The 23,386-nt window shown below is 34.0% G+C and overlaps 2 non-coding genes across 2 annotated transcripts; one reads left to right on the top strand and one right to left on the bottom strand.

Moving 5' to 3' along the window:
- Positions 1-11,824: 11,824 nt before the first annotated feature.
- Positions 11,825-11,931, bottom strand: LOC128280078 (small nucleolar RNA R71). The gene has a single exon (XR_008270259.1). It is a non-coding gene; the product is annotated as a small nucleolar RNA R71 (small nucleolar RNA).
- Positions 11,932-14,315: 2,384 nt separating this feature from the next.
- On the top strand, positions 14,316-14,422 carry LOC128280161 (small nucleolar RNA R71). Its single transcript, XR_008270341.1, has one exon. It is a non-coding gene; the product is annotated as a small nucleolar RNA R71 (small nucleolar RNA).
- Positions 14,423-23,386: the final 8,964 nt, after the last annotated feature.

Below are 23,386 nucleotides of genomic sequence, written 5' to 3'. Positions count from 1 at the left end.
ACCACTTTGGCTACAGGTTTAATCTTTTCACAACGGTTTGAATCCTTTGACTAGACAGATGATTGATGCAACTACTGGTGGTACTATTAACAATAAGACACATGAAGAGCCCTATGAATTTATAGAAGAGATGTCATTGAATAATTATCAGTGGCAAGTCATGATAACAAAGCCGACGAAAGCAGTCGGCGTGTTTAACGTTGATTCGGTTACTATGCTTTCTAATCAGGTAGATCTTTTGAATAGAAAAATTTATGGTTTACTTGGTTCTTCATAGGTTTATCCTGTAATGCAGTGCGATGCAAGTGGAGGAGGAACGAACAATTCAGAATACCCACCCTATGTCCATAACATGGAGAACGAACAAATGAATTATATGGGTAATAATTCTCGACCTCAAAATAATCCTTATAGTAATACTTACAATGCAGGTAGCAGGAACCACCCAAATTTCTCATGGGGAGGCTAAGGGAATCAGAGACCACCACCCCCTCTAGGCTTCCAACAACAACCCTACCAGCAAGAGAAAAAGCCGAACCTTGAGGAGATGATTAGATAATTTATTTTAGTAGCAGAAAATCATTTTCAGAACACTGAAACTGCACTTAAAATTACCAAGCATCGATCCAAGGGCTGAGAATCAAATTGGACATTTGGCTAAGATGATTTCAGAGAGACCACCAGGAAGTCTACATAGTAACACTGAACCCAATCCAAAGAACATGTGAAAGTAGTTACACTAATGAGTGGGAAAGTGTTAGCTAAATCTGAAAAGAAGCCACCACAAGAAGCTGACAGAACCGAATGAGAGGAGGGAAAACCCGAAAAAAATGACAATCTAATGCCAAAGGAATACAAACCACCAACCCTATATCCAAAAAAGTTAAAGAAAGACAGCATGGGTACACAATTCGGTAAATTTCGTGAACTTTTTAAACAAATGCATATTAACCTACCTTTTGTTGAAGTTATATCGCAGATACCTACATATGCAAAATTTTTAAAGGAGATTCTAATGAATAAAGGAAGTTTGAAAACTTATCTACAGTGGAACTTAACGAGGAGTGCTCAGCCATACTCCAAAATAAATTTCCAACCAATTTGAAAAATCCAGGAAGTTTTACTATTCCCTGCTTAATTGGTAGTTTGAACGTTGATAAGACACTAGCTAATTTAGGCGCTAGCATTAATCTGATGCCATATAAAATGTTTAAAAAACTTGGTCTTGGGGAACCTAAACCCACTAGGATGAGTATTCAACTAGCTAATAGATCTGTTAAATATCCTAGGGGTATTATAGAGGACGTACTTTTGAAAGTAGATAAATTTATATTCACTGTTGATTTCTTTGTGCTTGACATGGATAAAGATGTTAAAGTGCCTTTAATCTTATGTCGTCCATTTTTAGCCACTGCAAGAGCTATTATTGACGTGGGGGATGGTAAACTTATGCTTTGAGTAGGTGATGAAGAGATTATTTTTTAAATTTATGATGCCATAAGATTTTCTAGGGAACAGGAAGAATCATGTTATTTTATTGACTCTCTTGATCATGCTATTGAAGATTCTTTTCAGGAAATCGTACATAAGGACACGTTGGAACTGTGTCTTGCTCAAAGAGAAGAGGTAGATGATGATGATTCTGAGATAGGAAAGATAAAAGCTAAACTAAATTCCAATAAGCCCTTCCCAAGACAAGCGGAATATGAGGGTATTAAGGAAAACAATGAACTTAAGCAAAAACCCTATGTTGAAGAACCTCCTAAACTGGAACTTAAACAATTGCCAAATCACTTGAAATGCGCATTCCTTGGAAATAATTCTACATTACCAGTGATTATTACTTCTAACTTGCAACCCAAGGAGAAAGAGGAATTACTCCAAGTATTAAGAGAGCATAAAAGGGCCATAGCTTGGAAAATTTCTGACATTAAAGGGACTAGCCCTTCTTTTTGCACCCAAAACATTTTAATGGAAGATGAATATAAGCCATGTGTACAAGCTCAAAGACAACTGAACCCCAAAATGAAAGAAGTTGTTAAAGCTGAGGTAATTAAACTCCTAGATGGTGGAATTATTTATCCTATTTCTGACAGTTCTTGGGTAAGTCCAGTGCAGGTTGTTCCTAAGAAAGGAGGCATGACTGGTGTAGCCAATGAGAAGAATGAATTAATCCCAACAAGGACAGTCACAGGTTGGAGAGTTTGCATTGACTACTAAGGCATACACATTCAATCATCCACGACTGCCATGTCCTGCTCAACCACGACCATAGCCACCACGACATAGACCACCACGATAACCTCTTCATTGGACACTATGATTGTGGAACCCAACCTCTACCACCACATTCACCTCTATCTACACATTACTTTCAAATGCCTCTAAACCCGTTTCCGCTCTTTCAAGGATTACATCCAAAAATTTAGTGCAATTCTGTTTCTCTCCCTCTCTACTGATATTATACTTATACTGATATTATCTATCTTTGTACATAGAGGACAATGTACATCTTAAGTGTGGGGAGATTATTTATGTGATTATCAAGGAGTCCTTAAATTTTTATCTTGTTCTCAAATAATTTTCTCATATCATTATTAGAGTGAATTCTAAATGATTTATGACTTTTATTGATATGTTTTGAATTAAATCATAGGTAATTGTGCAAAACTTTAAGACACTAGAGGATCAAGCATAATAAGTTGAATTTTGAGAATTAAAATTGCTAGGTTGTTTCCCTGAATTGAGGTATTATCTTAAAGTTTCGAATTTACAGGATTGACGTCACATACCCATAATTTTTGTGAGATTTTGAGCCTTTTAGAGCATACATCTTTCTTGCTCACTGATTTTATTGATTATGAGTGTGTCAACATTGATTTGTTATTCTAGAACTTTCGTCGATTATGCATGCATGACTACACCTTTGATTTGATATGCAAAAATGATAAAGGCATTTAGGTTCTAACCCATTTACCCCATAAAAGCCTACCCAGACAATTGACCACTAGTGAACCCCTTTGAGCATTAACTATTATTTCTTGTTTTTTCCCTTAATATTAATCCACAACTTAACACTTTTTGATTGGCTAAGAATTTTTTCCTTTCTATTGATTCCCTTTTTATCGAGATTTAATTTGATTAGTTACCTAATTATGTTCGTTCATTCTAGTTGTTGAATTTATCCGTATGATGTATTCTTCATTACTTGTTCTTATTCTTAAAAAAAATCATATATTTATTCATTCAGTTACATATTGTTCTAAAGAGATTGGATAAGTAAAAGTTGTCATATTGAGAAAAAGCTCACATCATTTGCTTTAGATAGTTTGAACTCTAGCACCTTCTTGTAATTCAGCAATGAGCTTTATTTTTCTAAGTTTGGTAATTTATTTAAATTAATCTCGAGTCTAACCCTCTTTTTCAGCCTTTATCCACACCTTTAACCCAAGCCCCATTACAACCCTGCTAAAGACCTTTTGATTTGTGTATCATCTCATTTATAATGGTGGAGATTTGATTTTCTTGCAAGCTTATGGTAATAACTTTTCATGTTTGTCTATTGAGTGCTTAATTGTTAAACCTTAAACACTTTGAGTAATTTGAGTGAACCTTTAGTGAGGATGTCAACCCTTGTCAAATTGGAATTAAAGATAACTACTTAGATAAAGGGGGATGCCTATGATTTTAGGATTAAAATGCTCAATTTGGATTGTTTGAAACTTTGATGTTCTTATGGTTAAGCTCTTAATGTATGATTACTTATGGATTATTTCGAACATTATTGATGAAAATTATAAGTTGAGAAAGATTTAGTTTAATTGTGAGTTGAGGATTTTGCTTGAGGACAAGCAAATCTTAAGTGTGGGAATATTTGATAAACCGTAATATATATTTTTACCCCATGCTTGACATATTTATGGATGATTTTTTCCTTGATTTTATTGAATTCGATACTCCTAATCCTTTAAATTCATGTGTTATACTTAGGCAAGCTAAGGATAATAAAAAAGGAGAAACGAGCCAAAAACAGACAAATTAGGCCTAAATTAATGTTTCACATGGCTGAGGTAGTTCCATATGGGTAATCCACATGCCCATGTGTGAGACACGGGTAGACCACACGCCCCTGTGTCATGGCCGTTTCGACATTAATCCAAGTCTAAGTGGAAATTTCCTTGGGTATTGTCTTAATCAATCAGTTTTCTCAAAAGGTTTTCCCAATTTTCTTTCTCTGCATTCTTAGTTTACTAATTATTTAGATAAACAAAACCTTTAATCTTTTAGGCTAGATAATAAAAAGAAAGTTAATACTAGTACTTTTAGTTTCTTTGGGATTCAACAATCTAGTCTTCCTAAAGCTATAATACTGTTTGACAAGTACGCTTTTAGTTTCTTTGGGATTCAACAATCTAGTCTTCCTAAAGCTATAATACTGTTTGACAAGTACGCTTGCCTTTATCGTGATAGTTAGTTTTCAAGAGCGATCCATTATAAATTATAAAACTTATTGAACGTATCATATATCATATCATATCACGATCAAATCACATACCATACATTGAGCATGCATTTCATGAATTTCATGTAAGTACCTGTATCACTCACATCATGGCCATAACCTCTCTTATCCTGACATAAACTGTAAATTTCTCGTTGAACCATTTAGAGTACTACAGGATATTCAATAAGCCTCAAGCATAGGGTACAGTGCCAATGCCATGTCCCGGACATGGTCTTACACTGGCCGCACATCAAAGTGATGCCATGTCCCAGACATGGTTTGACACTGACTCTCATTTATCGAGGCTGATGCCATGTCCTAGACATGGTCTTAAACTACCTCTCATCTATCGGTGCTGATGCCATGTCCTAGACATGGTCTTACACTGACACATATCAAGCCGATGCCATGTCCCAAACATGGTCTTCCACTAGCTCTCATATCTCGAGGCCGATGCCATGTCCCAAACATGGTCTTACACTAGCTCTCATATCTCGAGGTCGATGCCATGTCCTAGACATGGTCTTACACTATCTCTCATATCTCGAGGCCGATGCCATGTCCCAGACATGGTCTTACACTAGCTTTCATATCTCCCTAGCATCATGGCATGAATATCCGATCTATTCCTAAGATTCAACAGCGAGTTTCCCGTATTAATCTCATCACACATTACTCATAGCCTTATTCAAACATTTTATGCAAAATCAATAATTAAATGCATAATAATGAAAAATTTGTAATATTTACGCACATCTTACTCGTTTTGATAGAATATCATATTCCATCAAATTTCCAATGTATCCAATCATCACATAAATGTTATTAACATTTGGCATAACTTTCTTATACTCAATATCATCAACATATAATTCAATACAATCATAGCAAGATAGATTTCAATTATATTAACAATAACATGGATAATATGCTTATTTAGTCACACGGACTTACCTCGAATGCAAAAACGGCTAATTATTCCCTTTTCGTCCTAAACCACGTATTTTATGGCTAATTATTCCCTTTTTGTCCTAAGCCACATACTTTCTCGATTTAAGCCCGAATCTCGATTTTATTGATCTAAAATAATAAAATATACTCATCTAATCACCACATTAAATTAATCGTTCCACAATTCATACTTTGGCAAAATGACCATTTTGCCCCTAGACTTTCACAAAAATTATGATTTTTCCCCTATGCTCGTAAAACGCTTTTTATCAAATTTACTCATTAGCCAGGCCTAGCCCAACCTTTATTACACTTGTAGCAACTCAAAATTCCAATTATTTCACACAATTCTGATCCATTTAACAAACTTTATGAAATGGTCCATATTAGGTGTTTTCATGAAAATCCTTTCACAAAAGTTGTTTATTTAACAACCAAGATTCATTTTGTTCCATAAAAATTCAGCATAAAACATGAATACTCTCATGGAAAAACCCTATACTTTCAACCATTTTGCAAAATAGTCCCCTCTTTAGCTACATTATGCTACAAAGGTCCCAAAAGTACAAAAATTATCAAGAAAGGCCATCAAAATCACTTACTTGTAAGGGATATAAGTTGTTGCTATTTTTGAGCTTTCAAAACCCTCTCTTTGCTGGTATTTTTGATAGGGAAGAAGGAAGATGAAAGATGATACATTTTTTTTGTTTATTTTATTATATTACTAGTTAAATTAGTCACCAACATTTCACCTAACTTTGACCCTACAATGTTTTTGTCTCCTTGATCAGCCACTAACATATTTATGGTCTATTTACTCAATAAAGACCCTTAATTTAATATTCTATAGCTATTTGACACCTTTAGCTAGTAGAATAAAACTTTCATACTTTATGCGATTTGGTTCTTTTTCAAAATTAAGTAAGCAATCGCTAAAATTATTTCACCAAAATTTTCATGCACTCATATAATCATGCTATAACACATAAAATAACATTAAAAATAATTTCTCTGATCTCGAAATAGTGGTTCTGAAACCATTGTTCTGACTTGGCCCAGAATCAGGCTGTTACAGATAAGCAACTATTTGCTAAATTTAGCAAATGCGAGTTTTGGCTCCGAGAAGATGAATTTTTGGGACACATTGTTTAAATGGAAGGCATCCGAGTTGATCTGAATAACATTTCAGCAGTTGTTAACTGGAAACCACCAAGAAACGTATTTGAGGTCAGAAGTTTTCTAGGATTAGTTAGCTATTATCAGCATTTTGTAAAAGGATTTTTGATGATTGCTACACTGATGACTCGAGTATTACAGAAAGCTGTGAAGTTTGAGTGGTCTGAGAAATGCCAACAGAGTTTTGAACAGTTGAAAGCACTGTTAACTGAAGGCCCAATATTAGTTCAGCCTGAGTTGGGTAAAGAGTTTGTGATTTTCAGTGATGCTTCGCTGAACGGGTTGGGATGTGTTTTATTGTAAGAAGGAAAAGTGATAGCTTATGCTTCTAGACAGTTAAAACTGCATGAAAAGAATTATCCAATGCACGACTTAGAGTTGGTTACTATTGTATTCGCATTGAAGATTTGGCGACATTATTTGTTCAGTGAAAAATGCCATATTTTTACCGACCACAAGAGCTTGAAGTATCTAATGTTTCAGAAATATTTGAATTTGTGACAACGAAGATGGCTCGAGTTGTTAAAAAACTATAATAGCCTAATTTTGGTGAAATTGGAGCAATGGTCTTGGGACTACAAATCTGAGCCGAAAATAAAATTTATTTTTATTTTATTATATGGTCCATATTATGATAGACAAGTCATGTTAAAATTTTGATAAGAAAATTTTACCGATTATGTGCTTAATTACGAGAAGAACCAAATCGCATAAAATGCAAAAGTTGAATTCTAATAGCTATAAGGATTAAATAGCTATGGAATTCAAAACTTGAGGTCCTTATATGGTAATTAGACCATTAAATAAAATATGTAGATATTTTGGTATGACTCATCCATGGAAAAATAAAAAAAGTTAATTAAATGAAAAAGAAAAAACTTTCCTATCAACTTTCCCAAATATTTCCATGGAAACCCTAGGAGAGAGGAAGAAGACTTACCAAGCTTATTTGAGTAAGTAACCAAGCCCCGTTTTTAGTAAGTTTTATATTTTTGAAAAAAAGTTAATTAAATGAAAAAGAAAAAACTTTCATATCAACTTTCCCAAATATTTCCATGGAAACCCTAGGAGAGAGGAAGAAGACTTATCAAGCTTATTTGAGTAAGTAACCAAGCCCTGTTTTTAGTAAGTTTTATATTTTTGAAATTGGGATAGTTTAATCTATCTATTTAGGGGATCAATTTGAGAAGTTATCAAAATATGTAAAATGGGTCATAGATGTATATGCTGAAAATTAGAAATTTATGGTAGAAAATGAAATATTGTTGATAGATAAACCTTTATAAAGTGATTTTTGATGAAAACATGATTTAGGGACTAAAATGTAATGTTGTGAAATTGAAGAAAAATGCTGAAATTTTATGAATATATGTGCTGTAAATTTTGTAATGGGATTTTGGTTAGGCTTGGAATAGGGAGTAAATTGCAAAAATTTTATTTTTCGAGCCTAGAGCCAAAATGGGAATTTATGTAAAAATTAGGGTCAAAATGGTAATTTTGCATAGGATGTAAATTGAGTACAAATGTATATGAGATGTGCGAATTTGATGTTAAATTTACTCGTATAGATCTGGATAGACCAAATTAGGAGCTAGAATGAGAAAAATGTCGTATTAGTAGATTTTTGTACACGAACATTTGCCGAGGTAAGTTCGTGTAACTAAATTGTGTTTATGTACATGCCTGTATTGATTGTGTTTATGTAAATTGTATAAATGTTGTAAATATGTAAAATGATTATATATATGATCAAGCTCGATAAATAAAAATGTTTAAATTAAATGATAATGCCTGATATATGACGAAGGATAAACGATGAAAATGTTACTTATATGCTTGAAATGAATGTGGAATGTGTTTATTTGAATTACATGAATGTTGTGGATGTATGAAATAACCACATGCTCGATAATGCTTGAGAAAAATGTTTAAATCACGGTTGAATAAAATGGAAAATCGATGGATATGTGATTTACCGAAATGAATGAGGTCCTGCATTTGTTTCTGACGAGATTTAGCTTGGACGAGTAATCCTATTAACCTCATTACAAAAAAGGATTTAGCCTGGACGAGAAATCATGATATAAGTCCTCTCGAGCATATGTTATAGATTGGATTTAGCCTGGACAGGTAATCCAGATCAAGCTCTTTAGAGCATATGACATAAAAGGATTTAGCCTGGACCGGTAATCCTATTGTATACATGTGTGACCGTACTCTCTAATATAGCACCTTATGGGTACCATTGGACATGAATTGACGAATCCTGATTCGTTCACCTCTAATGTATTACCTGCGTATCTATTGATATTCAGAATGAATTCAATAAGAGACAATTCCAAACATGAGAAGATATTAATGATAAAATGAGTTATTACACGTATTTGTCTAAAATATAAGAAAATGATGATACTTGACAAATGATATATGAAAACATGAGATGATGATATTTGTACATGGACTTTATTTGATGAATATATGTTCATTCTTGATTATAGACTTGTACACCTTGAGTGTGTTAATAGTAACCTTGATGTTCCGAGTAATATGAGTAAAATTCTTATACTAAATGATTTGAACTCGAAATGAACTATTATGAAATTGTACTTGTAATATAAAGAGATGATTTATACATGTTAAATGAATACATGTTGTGAAAAGCATATTGTAAACCTAAAAATATATAGGATTTTTCCTATATAATTAAATCACCTTTTACTTAAATTTGTTATTAAAACCAAGTAATTGCTTAAGAAATTAATGAAATATATGAAAATATGAATTTGGGACATAGAAATTATTAAAATGTGATTTTATGCTTTATTATATAGTTTTCATGCGAAAATGGCTTCTTTTATATTAATTTGAGCATATTATATTTTCAAGCTATAAAGTGGGCCATACATGATTAAATTAAATAATAAAATATAAATTTATATTTAATAATTTATTTTAATATGTTTCATTAATAAATTCGGTTTTAATTAATTAAGTAAATTGATTAATTAAAGTGGTTAAATTGTATTTTTTGGTCCTCTAAATTATCTACAATTACTGGACAGGTCTGAGAGCTTTATGTTGATTACAAAACCATCCAAATAGAGGACCAAGTCAACCCAAAATTTGGCTACATGTGGATGTTCATAAATCAAATTTTAGTTTAATTACACAAGGTCCTTGAAGAGTTGAAGAAATCGAAGATTTACCCGGAGATTTACAATTGGCTGAGTCTTGATCCTGATGATGTTATGGCACTTAAATAAAAAAAAAATCAGCCACATTTCCAAAAATCATGCTCGGCAACCCTTGGATGAATTTGCAAAAGATGGATACTCCTATTTTTAGCAAACTAGCACCCTTGCCTAACCTATAAATAAGACCCCATTTCTCACTTTTCTAATCATCCCTCATCCCTCACTCATTCATCATTCTCTCCTCTCTCAACTCTCTTAGCCCTCACTCCTATCATCATCTTTGCATAAAGATTTTTAGCGAATTAGCCTCTTAAAGAGCCCTTGGTCAGCCACCTCGGTGAGCTATCAGCAAAGGAGCGAAGCAAAGGAACGAAGGAGCCCTCGTCAGTTAGAGTCTTGGGTGACAACCACTTTGATTTGGGTTTAATATTTCTTTTCTTTAACTTAATTCAAGAATGTTTGCTATGTGTTTACTGTTCTTGTTTACAACAATGATAGCTTAATTTTATATAAGCTAGGATATTATTTTGATTGAATAATATTTATTTGATTCATGCTTATAATGTTTGTGCCTCATTCGATCATGTTTTCAATTAAAATCAAGTCTATATTTCGTTCATACGTGATTGAAACGCACTAGAATTAGCTAAGCGATCCTAACAAGATGACAGCTAATGGACGCATAATTGAAATGTGCATACTCAATTTAGATCCTAACCCGATTAAATTGCAGGTTCAATAACAACCCTAACTAGGCTCTGTTATCTGCATAGTTTTTAGATTTGTGTGATTAAACTATTTCCAATCTAACACGTTTCTGTTACCTCGAACGAATACTAAGAAACCCTTAGTAATAAGGATCGGTAAAATGTGTATTTACTAAGTAAATGATTCCAAAATGACCTAATGTGGTTTCCAAACTCATGAAAGATCGAGTTGCCATGGAATGTTTTTCCGAATATTGATAAGCATGTTGATAATAATTTGAGTTTAATTAAAGTAATTGTCCTAGCTTATTTATGTTATAACTGTTGCTTATTGTGTTAATTCTGCTAAAATCTATTTCATTCATATAGTTGCATGTTAAGATAACTAACATCAGGGATCATTGCATTTAGTTTAATATATTTTAATCATCACTTCTCAATTATATTGTTTTTATTTATCAAATTGTTAATATAATTTTACAAATAAATTGACTTAGCACAAATACAATCCCTGTGAAGACGATAACCCGATACTTACTCATTACTTGATAATGACTGTGTACACTTGCACAAACCCGAGCATTATTGCACAAAGCTGAGCGTTACAAGTTTTTGGCACCGTTTCTGGGGATTGTCAACTGTTGCCGAAGTCATTTTTTGTGAAATTATTTATTTTCATTTTGGTTATTTCTAACATTACTAACTTTTTTTTTAATTTTGTGATTTTCTTTTCAGATGTTTGTAAGCATAGATCAGATTATCGATTTACTCCTAGTGGACATTGAAATTGAGCGAACTTTCAAAAAAAGAAGACGTGAACAAATAACTCAAAGACAGAATGAGATGGACCTTGGAAATCAAAATCAAGACCAAGGTAATGAAGCCTATCGTGTACGAAATCCCATCCTCATTGCCGATGATAGGGATCAATACATCAGATAATATGTTGTGCCACTTTTTAGTGAGTTAAATCCAGGAATTAGAAGGCCAGATATTGAGGCAACCCAATTCGAATTGAAACCAGTGATGTTTCAAAAGCTACAAATGGTGGGCAAATTTAGTGGTATGCCCACGGAAGATCCACATCTCCACCTTTGTTTGTTTATGAAGATGAGTGATTCATTCAAGATAGTTGATGTGACTGAAGACGCACTGAGGTTGAATTTGTTTCTGTACATGTTGCGAGATCGAGCACGAGCATGGCTCAATTCATTGCCACCAAGTTCCATATTTACATGACAAGAATTAACAGAGATTTTTTGGTTAAGTATTTCCCACCTAGCAAGAACGTTAAGTTGAGGAACGAAATCACAACTTTCCAACTATTGGATGACGTGTCTTTATATGAGGCTTGAGAGCGATTCAAGGAGTTACTTTGTAAGTGACCTCATCATGGGATTCCTCATTGTATCCAGTTGGAGACATTCTATAATAGTCTCAATGCACATACACGATTGATGGTAGATGCTTTTGGGAATGGTGCAATTTTTTCTAATTCTTATAATGAGGCTTATGAGATCATCGATAGGATCGCAAGCAATAACTATCAATGGCCAACAAATCGAACAACTTCAGAAAGACTGTAGCTGGAGTTCATGAAGTTGATGCTCTCACTTCATTACCAGCTCAGGTATCATCTATTTCCTCTATGTTAAAGTAGTTTACCACTAATAGTGCTAATAATTTTGCAGCTCAGCCACCAAATCCATTTGAAGTAGTTTCCTGTGTGTACTGTAGGGAAGGTCATTCTTCCTAGAATTGCCCATTGAATCTCGAGTCAGTGTATTATGTTGGGAACCAACACCAAAATAGGAGTGGACAAGGACCCCAATCCAACTTCTATAATCATTCATAGCATAATCACCCCAAGTTTTCATGGAGCAACCAAGGAAATGGACCAAACAACAACTTTATGCAGCATAGACTTGGAACGACGGAAATGTACAAGTGTACACAATCATAACAAGTAATAAAGTGACAAGTAAATGTCGAGTTATCATACCCATAGGGACTGCGAAAGGAATTATTTATGAATGCTATTTAAAACACTTTGGTGAAGAAAAATATTTTGTTTGAAGAGGGTAATTAAAAACTAAGATTTTAAACTAAGTAAACTAAATAAATAAATTAGTATCGTCAGATACATTGCTAATTTAACCTCCAGCTACCTTAGAAGAATAAACATGCACTGATTAAGTATTGTGTCCATTAATTACAATTTCAATTTTTTTTAAATAATTAATTCATTATCTACCTCACAATTGTAATGCAAGAATAACTTAGACATTATTTTACTTAATCAAGCATTTTACCGAGGCCCATAACAATATAAACACAATTTTAATAATTTAAGTAGATGAAATGCAATCAAACCAACACGAATTAAATTCAAGCTAAGCTGATTAAATTAACCATTCCAACAAAATATATATTCATAGATATGTTCATCATAACAATAACAAAACTTAAAGAGATAGGGAACAAGAATAAAAAATCTGGTGTTTTTCCGTGGCTTGACTAGGTCGCTCCGTTCTTTCTTCTTTGTTGTCCTCGTCGATCAAGGCTTCTATGAACACTTAATTTGTAACACCCCTTAGTCGTGCCCGACGTTAGGACAGGATACGAGGCATTACCTGACTTAGTTCAGCATTTTCTGAAGTGCTTCAACCAATGGGATGTTGATATGAAGTTGCTTGAGTATGTCTAGGAACTTCTTGAATTGAATCTCTTGCTTTTGCTTTTGAAGTCATCGAGGGTAGAGTGGTGGTAGTTTCTTTACTGGAACTGGTTGATTCATCTTCTGTGGCAATTCTACATCTAACAGAGTCCTTAGTTGATCAGAATTAACTGGTTCTGAAATTACCTTGTTAGGTTTTATAGATTCTGGTTCTTGTGAAACTGGAATTTCAACACTTGGTTGAACTTCCTCTAAATCTTGAGTGTTAGCTTGCTTTTTTTCAGCTTCTATGGTGTTGGGCTCTATTATCTTTCCACTCCTCAATGTCAACACTTTGTAATGTTCATTCCTCGGATTCCTCGGATTCTCCATATCACCAGGTAAAGCACTGGTGGTCAGTTTCTGAGTTGAGTTGCAAGCTGGCCCATTTGGTTTTCCAAGTGTTTCAACGTAGCTTCTTGACTTTGGATTAAGGCATCATTTTTGGCCATATATGCCTTCAATAAATTTTCTAAGCCATTGGATGGTTCAGCTTGGGTTGGTTTCTGAACTTGTTGGGGAAAACTAGGTGGCTTGGTTGATCTAGGTTGGGCGTAAGTATTTCTGGTTCCAACCCCTTGGTTACTCCAGGAAAAGTTCGGGTGATTTCGCCATAATGGGTTATAGAAATTGGATTAAAGTCCTTGCCTTCCTCGATTTTGGTTCTAGTTACCTATGTAGTACATGGGTTCTAGGTTCGATGGACATTCTTCGATCAAATGTCCTTCCTTACAATAAACACAGGCTATATTTCAAATTGGTTAAGTGGTTGTGCTGCAAAACTGTTATACCCATTTGTAGTAATAGTTTTTAACATTGAGGATATTGATGATACCTGAGATGCAAGTGAAGTAAGAGCGTTTACTTCATGTATTCCAGTAACTTGTCTTCTTGACACTGCTCGATTAGTTGACCATTAGTAATTATTGTTAGCAATCCTCTTAATAATTTCATAAGCTTCGTTATAAGACTTAGAAAGGAGAGCACCGTTAGCAGAAGCGTCCACTACCATCCTCATGTGAGCATTGAGACCATTATAAAATGTCTCAAGTTGGATGCAATGTGGGATTCCGTGATGAGGGCACTTTCGTAATAATTCTTTGTACATTTCCCATGCCTCATACAAGGACTCATCATCTATTTGTTGGAAAGCAGTGATCTTGCTCCTCAACTTCTTGCTAGGCGGGAAATACTTCATATGGAATTTTTTTTGCTAACTCTTGGCATGTGAAAATTGAATTCGGTGGCAATGAGTTCAACCAGGCTCAAGCTCTTCCTTTAGTGAATATGGGAACAGCTTCAATTGTAATGCATCTTTGGGTACTCCGGCCAACTTGAAAGAATCACTCACCTCCATAAATAGTCTTAAGTGCAGGTGAGGATCTTCTGTAGGCATTCAACTAAATTGGCCCACTGTCTGAAGCATCTGGAACATGATTGGCTTTAGCTCGAACTGTTATGCCTCAATTTCTGGTATCCTAATACCCGATTAAGATCATGAAATACTTTCACGGCATATTGTCTTAAAGCTCTATCTCTATCATCAGCAATAAGGATAGGATTTTGAGCAGGGTTTGCTCTGTTTCCGTTGATCGAATTTTCAAAGTTCATATCTTCGATCTTTCTCTGATTTGCTTGTCTTCTTCGCTGTCAAAAAGTTCGTTCCATTTCAGGGTCTACAGGGAGTAGGTCAATAATTCTGTCAATGCTCATAAAGACCTGAAATAATCACAAAAAATTTAATCAAGTTAAAAATTAAACAGAAATATAAACTAAAATGTAAAACTAACAAATTCACAAATAATGACTTTTTAAAACAGTCCCCGGCAACGGCATCAAGAACATAGAACGACGGAAATGTGCAAGTGTACACAATTGCAACAAGTAATAAAGTGACAAGTAAATGTTGAGTTATCGTACCCACACGGACTACGAAAGGAATTATTTACGAATGCTATTTAAAACAGTTTGCTGAAGAAAAATATTTTGTTTGAAGAGGGTAATTAAAAACTAAGATTTGAAACTAAGTAAACCGAAGAAATAAATTTCAAATGCACGATTTCAAAATATGATTTAATCAATATGACATAATTGTGTTGATTTAATTACATTTCTTTAACTTAGAATTATTAAACTTATGTCTATGTTGTTACGAATAAATTCAAGGCAACTTGGTAATTTGCTAATGTGACAGTCCTAATTTGACCCTAGTCAGAATGTGGTTTCGGGACCACAAAACCGAGTCATAAAAATTTACTTCAATTTTTATTGCATATATTTAATGTGTGATAGTGTGTGTATGAAAATTTAATGTTTTAATTTAGTCTTAGGAATGTGAATTTTCTTGAAAGGACTTAGTTGAGAAACTTAGAAAAGATGATAGGTAAATCGTAAGGATCAAATAACAACAAGGTGAGAAAGCTTGGGTTTGCATGTCAAATTGCCCAAAATTCAAGTAGTGGCCGGCCAAGCAATGATGCTTCTTCCACTAAGTTGAATTTTATTGTAATTTTTTTATATTAGTTAATGGTTAAAATAAATTAAAGAAAGGAATTAATAGGAAAAAGATGAATAAAATAAGAAAGGGAGAGAAAGTATTCATCTTCTTCCTCTTGCAAATGTCGTAAGCTAGGGAAAGAAGGAGGAAATTTTCTAAGACATTCAACCATCCTAAGGGGTTGATTAAGGTAGGACTCATGTTAATTTTATTAATTTTTTGCGAAAATCTAGTTAGTAGCCAATGTCTTATCATATCCCATATGTTAATTTTCTACCTAAATAGGTGACTAAATGGCATACGGTTAGAGGGAGGTAAATGCTAAGAGTATGGTGCTTTTGATGTTGTGAGTGGAAATAGTAGAAAGGTGAAAGAAAATTTAGGTAGATATGTAGATATATGTGGATTTATATGATGTTATAAATAGATGTGAAGCTATGCTAGTGTAGGAAAAATTAGGTCAAGTGTTCATGAGATGAAACTATGTGTGTAAATGAATTAAAAATGATATTATAATTGATATTGTATATTCGGCTATCTAATTAAGTACATAAGTGATGTTGAATTTAATTTTTGCACATTCGGCTATATAGGTATGCCCGTTTGTGATATTACCTTTGATTGTATATAATCGACTAAATGAGTGATGTTGGCTTATAAGTTGAGTTTGATTCATGATTATATATATATTTGAATGTAAACCTATTTGAGATAATGTTATGTTGAGAAGTGACGATGCATTCGGCCTCGAGGTAATAGATGAATATTTGTTGAAGTTTTAATGTCTTGAACAATTACGGTTGTAAAATGTAATGAAAATTATTAGACTATATATGTGAGAAATTAGCAAGGGTGGTTGCCGTATATACAAATATATATGTGTTATATATGTATGTGTAATTGGATTATTGATAGTAAGGTGATATTATATGGTTATTAGCCGAATAGCTCAAAAGCATAAGGTAGAAAGATAAAATTTTACCATGTGTTTCTTATGATATAAAATCATTAATATTTTGATATAAATATCTAGCAAGATGGTTAAACTAGTTAATTTATTTGATTAAGCTCAAGAACTTAAAGGAGGTGAATCAAGCAAGGACAAAGCAAAGAACATTGAGTAGCCGAGTTGGAACCGTTTTACCCAACACAAAGTAAGTCCTTAAGCATTTTGTAAGGTTGATTAGTTTGTGCATAAATAATACTAGTGAATCATGAAAGAATATCTTTTGTTAGGTGTTTTTTTGAAGCGATATATATATTATTAATGTGATCGTATATGCTATTTGAATTAAGTAAGTTGCCATATTATAATGAGTTAACATTGGCACTATGTGTGCGGAATTAAATGGTACTATGTGTGCAGATTTGAATGTCGATGCATGAGTGAAAATTTCAGGCACTATGTGTGCGGTTTAGTATGGCACTATGTGTGCGAGCTTAATTAGCACTATGTGTGCGAATTCGGTTGATAATATAATATGTGCAGGAAAAGAATAAAGTGATAGAACTATTAACTAAAATATCGAATTTGAGACATGAAATGTATATGTATGAATTTATCTAGTGCATCATTGTTCCATGCTTTGAGGAAATGGATCTAGATCAATTGGGTTGTTTTGATATTTGATTGGATAGAAGGACTTGGCTTAAGATTGAACCAATAATCTAAGTAATTATGGCATAGTTCAGTATGGCTGGAGTAATAGATCTTACATTATTTTTCTTATGATCTTTTATCAATGGAATGTACTATATTTGTAACGCCCCGTGCCCAAGACCGTTGCCGGAGTCGAACACGAGGTGTTAACAGGCTTATTTCATTGTAAAACACAGTTCATTTTAAAATTTCCAGACAAGCTGGCTAACTGCATCACTGTCACCTTAAAAATCATATCTCGAGTTCCAAAACTCGAAAACCAGTTCCGTAAATATTTCCTGAAACTAGACTCATAAGTCCATCTAAAAATTTTTTTCTAGAATTTTTGGTCAAGCCAATTAGTACAGTTTATTAGTTAAAGTCTCCCCTATTTTAGGGTTTGACTACTCTGACCTTCATGCATTACGACTTAGATATCTCCCTGTACAGGGCTTCAATACTTATGGCGTTTGTTTCTAAAGAAACTAGACTTGGAAAGGAATCTGTACATATAGGGAATGACTTCTAATTATCTTTGGTTAATTTATAGTGAATTTCCAAAGTCGGAACAGGGGATCCAGAAATCGCTCTGGCCCTGTTTCACGAAAACTTAAACATCTCATAAAATACGGCTCATATGATCATTTCATTACTTTCATATGAAAATAGATTCATCAAGGTTCGATTACATAATTTATTCACTATTTAATTCCATTCCTACTATTTTTAACGATTTTTCAAATCTACATCACTGCTGTTGTCAGCATCTATTTTTAAGGTAAACTTTACCTATTTCATGGTTTTCCATGGATCAACTAAAATTTTGTCATACATAGCACCAAAATGATCGTGATTAACCATTCCAATGGCTAATCGTTACCAAAATTTCCATAACACTCCATGAACAACATAAAAAATGATTATAGCGCTATGCTCAAAATATATATAAGCCATTTTCGCATGGCTATCCAAATATATACATTACCGAAAGGTACATGACCAACAACAAAAGGGTAGTCCTATACATGCCATTTTCAGAGTTCAACTAAAAGAGTACCAAAAGGGTTTTGATAGTGTGGATGACTTGGACTTTGACACTCCCGAATCCGATAGCTGACGAACCAAAATCTATAGAACAGAGAATCAAAGAAACGGAATAAGCATTTAATGCTTAGTAAGTTTTGAATAATGAAATTAGTTTCGGCTAAGGTATAACATTCATATGGCTAAATGAATAACTTCATATATGCACATTCTCATAATTATACTTACTTCACACTTCAATCAATATATTCATACACAAGGTATCAAACCTAACTAAAGGCCGAAAATTCGTTAATCAATTGAACGAATACTATTTAAAATGAATCGAACTTTCTGATGCATATACGAAACATACCTTATCGTTTGGAATTTTATGAGCGTATTAATTGAAATTATTACAGCAAGATCGCTCACTTCCAAACCCAAGTATCCTCGGGATTTAGCCGGATATAACAACTCGCACAAATGCCGTCGGGTCTTGGCCCGGATATAATCACTAGCATAAATGCCTTCGGGACATAGCCCGGATATAGCAACTCGCACGAATGCCTTCAGATCTTAGTCCGGTTATCATCCGAATAATCATGTGCATATGTCCACAAATCATAACACATTTTTATTTCGTTTTCATTACTAGGACTCAGACACAAGGCACTTATCTACCATTACCATTTTCGGCTCAATAGCCACATACAAAGAGTATGGTTTTGATTCGTTATATAACATGATCTAATCGAATCATAATCTAAGTTCCATTACTCGAAAACTTACCTCGGATGTTGTCGAGAGATTTCAACGGCTATTCGATCACTTTTTCCTTTCCCTTATCCAACTTTGATCCTCTAAGCTCTTGAGCTTCCTCTTGCTATCCACCTTGGCCGAATTTCTTCCCTAAAGATTTTTCTTCCTCCTCTTTCTCTAGTCACGGCAATGGGGGAGTAAGGGTGAGACAACTTTGGTTTCTCCTCCCACTCACCTCATGTTTTATCATTCTTAATTCACTATTTTATTTTCTAAACTAATAATGCTAATAGAAAATTCATATTATCATCAATGACCCATCCATGGCCGGCCACTACTCATTATAATTGGAAATTTGACATGCAAACCCATCATTCTTATAACATTCATTAATTGATCCTTATAGATTAATCTGTCACATTTTAAAAGTGTCACACATAAGTCCTATTAGCTGAATTCACATGCAATCGACTAAGTCGGAGCTTAAAACTTTCACACATTCATATTCACACATTTTAGACAATAAATATCATATTCAAATACTTCGGTGATTCGGTTTAGCGGTCCCGAAACCGCTTTCTGACTAGGGTCAATTTAGGGCTGTCACAATATTGCTTATGACTTACTGAGTTGAATACTCATTTGGTGTGTTTACTTGTCTTTTATTTAGATTTCTTCGATCCATTTTGTGTGCTCAAGACCATCGTCAAAGTCATCACACCAGCTTTCAATATTTTGGTACCCTCTTCTTAGTTGGTCTAAGTGAACATTTCGACATGTATAGGCTAATATGTATTTGTTTGAACTTTGATATGTATACTTCTAGCCATGCGAATATGGCTTAAATACTAAGTTTGAATTTGGTTATATTTAATCATGGTATAATTTGTCTTGGCTATAATGTTTAATGCTATTAATAATGATAAATATATGTATATCTATAAAAATTATACATATGCTTAAGGGTTGATAATGCTAAGAAATCTTGACTATGTGTTTTGGGGTGGTTCTATTATGACACATTTATATAAGTGATTAATTGCAACATGGCTATTGTATATGATCTTAGTATTTAAATTGAGATAGCATAATGGATCGTCTGGTTATGTCTGAACATAACATGCAATCGTATGATATGGTTGTTATATGATGTAAACTTATGTAATAGTTTTGATTGAATTTGATAATGATTAACTATGTGTTTCGGCTATGTATGAATAAGGATCGTATATGGGAGTATAATGAATTATGCATTATTAAAGATGAACTTAACATAATGAAGATGATAGAAGTAATGCATGGAAATTTTACGAATAAGTATTTGCTTCGGTAATATCTCGTAACCCATTCCAGCGATGGAAACGGGTTAGGGGTGTTACATTTTATTGGTATCAGAGCTACGGTTTAGTCAGTTCTAGGACTACCATAGCGCGTATGAGTCTAGCTATACATGCCTTAATGTTAGTATTTGATAGTGTGATGACTTCTGACGGTTGGAATTATTGTTTTGATTAGTAAATGGAACCAAATTTATAGAGAACCTTAGCGGATGACGTTGAAAGTGTAGCGGCTGCTCCTGCGCAAGGAACACCACCTGTTGAACCTCAATCATTCACGAATAATCAAGATGATGGGGAAAAACAAGCCTTCTTTACCATGATGAAGGAGTGGGTCACACAATATGCCCTGTAACACCCCGTACCCGAGACCGTTTCCGGAGTCGGACACGAGGAGTTAATAGACTTAATTCACTTATTTTCACAGTCCATTTTAAAAATTTCCAGACAGCTGACTAACTGCATCACTGTCACCTTAAAAATCATATCTTGAGTTCCAAAACTCGAAAATTAGTTTCGTAATTTTTCCCTGAAACTAAACTCATATATCCATCTACAAATGTTTTTCTAGAATTTTTGGTCGAGCCAATTAGTACAGTTTATTAGTTAAAGTCTCCCCTGTTACAGGGTTCGACTACCCTGACCTTCCTGCATTGCGACCTAGATATCTCTCTGTACAGGGCTTCAATATTGATTCCGTTTGTTTCTATGGAAACTAGACTCGAAAAGGAATCTATACATATATGGCATGGATTTTAATTATCTCTGGTTAATTTATAATGAATTTCCAAATTCGGAACAGGGAATCCAGAAACCGTTCTGGCCCTGTTTCGCGAAAACTTAAATATCTCATAATATACTGTTCATAGGATCATTTTGTTACTTTCCTATGAAAATATATTCATCAAGGTTCGATTAAATAATTTATTCACTATTTAATTCCATTCCTACTATTTTTAGTGATTTTTCACATTCACGTCACTGCTGCTGTCAGCATCTATTTTTAAGGTAGACTTTACCTATTACATAGTTTCCATGATTCAATTAGCCCTTTAGCATATATAGCACAAAATATGATCATGATTAACCATTCCAACGGCTAATCGTTCCCAAACATTTCCATACCTCTTAATGAACATCATACAAGACGATTATAATACTAAGCTCAAAGTGTATATAAGCCATTTTCGCATGGCTATCCAAATTTACACAAAACCAAAGGGTCCATGACCAACAACAAAACGGGTAGTCCTATACATGCCATTTCAAGGTTCAACCAAAAGTGTACCAAAAGGGCTTTGATAGTGTGGCGACTTCGACTTGACACTCCCGAGTCCGATAGCTGACGAACCAAAATCTATAAAACAGAGATTCAAAGAACGGAGTAAGCATTTAATGCTTAGTAAGTTTTGAGCAATGGAATTAGGCTCAACTAAAGTATAGCATTCATATAGCTAAACGGATAATTTCATATACACATATAATCTCAAAAATCAGTCCTACTTCACATTTCCAACCCTTATATTCATACATAAGGGATCAACTTAACCAAAAACCGGAAGCTCCTTAATCGACTGAGCGAATGCTATTTAAGAGGAATCAATTAATCCAATGCATGTACAACACATACCTCGTTGTTGAGATTTTACGGCGTATTAATTGAAATTATTATAGCAGATCGCTCATTCCCAAACTCAAGAAATCTTCGGATTTAGCGGATATAACTACTTGCACAAGGCCTTCGGTCTTAGCCAGATGTGGTCACTAGCATAAATGCCTTCGGACTTAGCCCGGATATAGTCGCTAGCACAAATGCCTTGGGTTTTAGCCCGTATAACCACTAGCACAAATGCCTTGGTCTTAGCCGGATATAGCAACTTCATACGAATGCCTTCGGATCTTAGTCTGGTTATAGTCACCTAGCACAAGAGCCTTCGGGACTTAGCCCGGATATCATTCGAATAACCATGCACATATATCAATAAATCATGACACATCCATATTTCATTTTCATTACCAAAGCTCAAACACAAAACACTTATCACACCTACAAATTTCGGCTCAATAGCCACATACAAAGAGCATGATTTTGATTTACTTAAGACATAATCTAATCGAATCATAATCTAAGCTCCATTACTCGAAAACTTACCTCGGATGTTGTCGAACGATTTCGCGGCTATTCGATCACTTTTTCCTTTCCTTATCCAACTTTGGTCCTCTAAGCTCTTGAGCTAATTCAAACAAATTTAACTTATTAAAGTCTCATTATGCTAGCTTATGGCGAACATGACAATGAATTTGATGGGTCATATGGCCACCTTTAGCTCAAATACAAAATGGTCATACGCATTTTAATCACATTAAGCAATTTAATACAATTCATTCGAACATCAAAGAGAAGCTCAAGGTACTTAGCCGATATATACATTAGACATTAGAGTCACATATGTACGAAATCACGAATCGAATTCAACATATTAGCTAATATTCCCTTAGCGAATTTTCTAAGTCAAGATAAAGCCATCAATATGCTTACCTATGGCGAACATACACATCAACTTATGTACTCATTCATGTGGCGAACATGCATGTCTATGTTGAGGCCGATTGCAACACTTAATACATTCTACAAGTATGGTCACTTGTATTGACTAAACATTATTTTGTTTCAAGTTCAAAACTTGGCCAATACACATATATACACTAGTAAATCAAACACTAACATTTTCACTTCACCTTACTACCATTTCTCATCCAAATAACGTGAACAACAACCATATTTCTCTTCTACTTCCCACCATGGCCGAATGTATCACAACACCATACCATTTCAATTTTGGTCATGGTTAAACAAAGAACTTAATGTCTCACTCAAAA

This window comes from Gossypium arboreum, chromosome 8 (assembly GCF_025698485.1).
Source record: "Gossypium arboreum isolate Shixiya-1 chromosome 8, ASM2569848v2, whole genome shotgun sequence".
Lineage (NCBI taxonomy): Eukaryota > Viridiplantae > Streptophyta > Magnoliopsida > Malvales > Malvaceae > Gossypium > Gossypium arboreum.
Note: the sequence above shows the minus strand (reverse complement) of the source record. Positions and strands in the feature narration are given on the sequence as shown.